This window comes from Lagenorhynchus albirostris, chromosome 7 (assembly GCF_949774975.1).
Source record: "Lagenorhynchus albirostris chromosome 7, mLagAlb1.1, whole genome shotgun sequence".
NCBI lineage: Eukaryota > Metazoa > Chordata > Mammalia > Artiodactyla > Delphinidae > Lagenorhynchus > Lagenorhynchus albirostris.
In genome coordinates, this window is record NC_083101.1 from 113,738,562 (window position 1) to 113,742,947 (window position 4,386).

Sequence of the window (4,386 nt, forward strand, 5' to 3'; positions counted from 1 at the left end):
GGGGGCCCTTAAGACTGTGTGTCCTGACTTGGAAGGGGTAGTGGGGAGTTTTATAGTAATGGTTCAAAGAGGACATGGTCAACTCGTGGACATCCTTCTGATTGGTTGGTGGGGAGGTAAGTGGGAGTGAAATCATCAGCCTTCTGGTTCCAACCAGTATGGGGTCTCCCTGCTTGTGGGCAGCAGATAGTTAACTTCTCCCACCTGGTGGAAGTTTCAGTATCTGCAAAAGAGCTCAAAGATATTATTCTGTGTATCCCTTGGCGGGGAACCATGACCCTGCCCCAAGGCTGCACTATTGTTTCTTGACTCCTCCTCCCTTGTCTCTGCATCCCCTCCCTTCCCTGATTAGCAGTTGTTTGACCTGCCCCTTGGAACTTAGGGAAGGTCATGGAGGCTGAATGAAGCCTATTTTCCTGTAATCAAGAAATGGGGGACACAGAAAGGTTTCTGTGCCCAGGAGCCCCACAGGGTCCTGCTCAGTTTTAATAATTGTATTTTGAGTTCACACTTTGATATTGCTCTTGAGTTCCTACTATTAATTTTAACTTCATGACAAAATGTAGAATCTCTCACACATTAGATTGTATTCTCAAAGCCAAAAATGACAGGCTGGGCATGAACTACATAATATTGTAAATAAAAGTTCAGTGAAATAGAAAACTCAGTTTAGAAATAGCTGAAGCTGGAAAATGATTTTCTTAAGCCTCTGTAAGTTGGCTTGTAAATAAAAGACTCTGACTGACTTTGAAGGGTGTATTGCCTATGTTTTGTGGTCTCAGGTCTTGCATTTAGGTCTTTAATCCATTTTGAGTTTATTTTTGTGTATGGTATTAGAGAATCTTCTAATTTCATTTTTTTTTTACATGTAGCTGTTCAGTTTTCCCAGCATCACTTATTGAACAGACTATCTTTTTTACATTGTGTATTCTTGCCTCCTTTCTCATAGATTAATTGACTTTAGGTGTGTGGGTTTATTTCTGGGCTTTCTTTCCTGGTCCATTGATGTATCTTTCTGTTTCTGTGCCAGTACCATACTGTCTTGATTACTGTAGCTTTGTAGTAGAGTCTGAAGTCAGGGAGCCTGATTCCTCCAGCTCCGTTTTTCGTTCTCAAGATTGCTTTGGCTATTCGGGGTCTTTCGTGTTTCCATACAAATTGTGAACTTTTTGTTCTAGTTCTGTGGAAAATACCAGTGGTAGTTTGATAGGGATTGCATTGAATCTGTAGATTGCTTTAGGTAGTAGTGTCATTTTCACAATGTTAATTCTTCCAATCCAAGAACATGGTATAGCTCTCCATCTATTTGTATCATCTTTAATTTCTTTCATCAGTGTCTTATAATTTTCTGCATACAGGTCTTTTGCCTCCTTAGGTAGGTTTATTCCTAGATATTTTATTCTTTTTGTTGCAATGCTAAATGGGAGTGTTTTCTTGATTTCACTTTCAGATTTTTCATCATTAGTCTATAGGAATGCCAGAGATTTCTGTGCATTAATTTTGTATCCTGCTACTTTACCAAATTCATTGATTAGCTCTAGTTGTTTTCTGATAGCATCTTTAGGATTCTCTATGTATAGTATCATGTCATCTGCAAACAGTGACAGCTTTACTTCTTCTTTTCTGATTTGGATTCCTTTTGTTTCCTTTTCCTCTCTGATTGCTGTGGCTAAAACTTCCAAAACTATGTTGAATAAGAGTGGTGAGAGTGGGCAATCTTGATCTTAGTGGAAATGCTTTCAGTTTTTCATTATTGAGGACTCTGTTGGCTGTGGGTTTGGCATATATGGCCTTTATTATGTTGAGAAAAGTTCCCTCTATGCCTACTTTCTGCAGGGTTTTTATCATAAATGGGTGTTGAATTTTGTCAAAAGCTTTCTCTGCATCTATTGAGATGATCATATGGTTTTTCTCCTTCAATTTGTTAATATGGTGTATCACGTTGATTGATTTGCGTATATTGAAGAATACTTGCATTCCTGGAATAAACCCCACTTGATCATGGTGTATGATCCTTTTAATGTGCTGTTGGATTCTGTTTGCTAGTATTTTGTTGAGGATTTTTGCATCTATGTTCATCAATGATATTGGCCTGTAGTTTTCTTTCTTTGTGGCATCCTTGTCTGGTTTTGGTATCAAGGTGATGGTGGCCTCCTAGAATGAGTTTGGGAGTTTTCCTCCCTCTGCTATATTTTGGAAGAGTTTTAGGAGGATAGGTGTTAGCTCTTCTCTAAATGTTTGATAGAATTCGCTTGTGAAGCCATATGGTCCTGGGCTTTTGTTTGTTGGAAGATTTTTAATCACAGTTTCAATTTCAGTGCTTGTGATTGGTCTGTTCATATTTTCTATTTCTTCCTGATTCAGTCTTGGCAGGTTGTGCATTTCTAAGAATTTGTCCATTTCTTCCAGGTTGTCCGTTTTATTGGCATAGAGTGCTTGTAGTAATCTCTCATGATCTTTTGTATTTCTGCAGTGTCAGTTGTTACTTCTCCTTTTTCATTTCTAATTCTATTGATTTGAGTCTTCTCCCTTTTTTTCTTGATGAGTCTGGCTAATGGTTGATCAATTTTGTTTATCTTCTCAAAGAACCAGCTTTTAGTTTTATTGATCTTTGCTATCATTTCCTTCATTTCTTTTTCATTTATTTCTGATCTGATCTTTATGTTTTCTTTCCTTCTGCTACCTTTGGGGGTTTTTTTGTTCTTCTTTCTCTAATTGCTTTAGGTGCAAGGTTAGGTTGTTTATTTGAGATGTTTCCTGTTTCTTAAGGTAGGACTGTATTGCTATAAACTTCCCTCTTAGAACTGCTTTTGCTGTATCCCATAGGTTTTGGGTCGTCGTGTCTCCATTGTCATTTGTTTCTAGGTATTTTTTTATTTCCTCTTTCATTTCTTCAGTGATCTCTTGGTTATTAAGTAGTGTATTGTTTAGCCTCCATGTGTTTGTATTTTTTACAGATCTTTTCCTGTAATTGATATCTAGTCTCATAGCATTGTGGTTGGAAAAGATACTTGATACAATTTCAATTTTCTTAAATTCACCAAGGCTTGATTTGTGACCCAAGATATGATCTATCCTGGACAATGTTCCATGAGCACTTGAGAAAAATGTGTATTCTGTTGTTTTTGGATGGAATGTCCTATAAATATCAATTAAGTCCATCTTGTTTAATGTATCATTTAAAGCTTGTGTTTCCTTATTTATTTTCATTTGGATGATCTATCTATTGGTGAAAGTGGGGTGTTAACGTCCCTTACTATGAATGTGTTACTGTCGATTTCCCCTTTTATGGCTGTTAGTATTTGCCTTATGTATTGAGGTACTCCTATGTTGGGTGCATAAATATTTACAACTGTTATATCTTCTTCTTGGATCGATCCCTTGATCATTATGTAGTGTCCTTCTTTGTCTCTTGTAATAGTCTTTATTTTGTCTGATATGAGAATTGCTACTCCAGCTTTCTTTTGGTTTCCATTTGCATGGAATATCTTTTTCCATCCCCTCACTTTCAGTCTGTATGTGTCTCTAGGTCTGAAGTGGGTCTCTTGTAGACAGCATATATATGGGTCTTGTTTTTTATCCATTCAGCCAATCTGTGTCTTTTGGTGGGAGCATTTAGTCCATTTACATTTAAGGTAATTATCGATATGTATGTTCCTCTTCCCATTTTCTTAATTGTTTTGGGTTCATTATTGTAGGTCTTTTCCTTCTCTTGTGTTTCTTGCCTAGAGAAGTTCCTTTAGCATTTGTTGTAAAGCTGGTTTGGTGGTGCTGAACTCTCAGCTTTTGCTTGTCTGTAAATGTTTTAATTTCTCCATCAAATCTGAATGAGATCCTTGCTGGGTAGAGTAATCTTGGTTGCGGGTTTTTCTCCTTCATCACTTTAAATATGTCCTGCCAGTCCCTTCTGGCTTGCAGAGTTTGCTGAAAGATCAGCTGTTATCCTTATGGGGATTCCCTTTTGTGTTATTTTTCCCTTGCTGCTTTTAATATGTTTTCTTTGTATTTAATTTTTGACAGTTTGATTCATATGTGTCTTGGCATATTTCTCGTTGGATTTATCCTGTATGGGACTCTCTGTGCTTCCTGGACTTGATTAACTATTTCCTTTCCCATATTAGGGAAGTTTTCAACTATAATCTCTTCAAATATTTTCTCAGTCCCTTTCTTTTTCTCTTCTTCTTCTGGAACCCCTATAATTCGAATGTTGGTGTGTTTGATGTTGTCCCAGAGGTCTCTGAGACTGTCCTCAGTTCTTTTCGTTCTTTTTTCTTTATTCTGCTCTGCAGTAGTCATTTCCACTATTTTATCTTCCAGGTCACTTATCTGTTCTTCTGCCTCAGTTATTCTGCTATTGATCCCTTCTAGAGTATTTTTAATTTCATT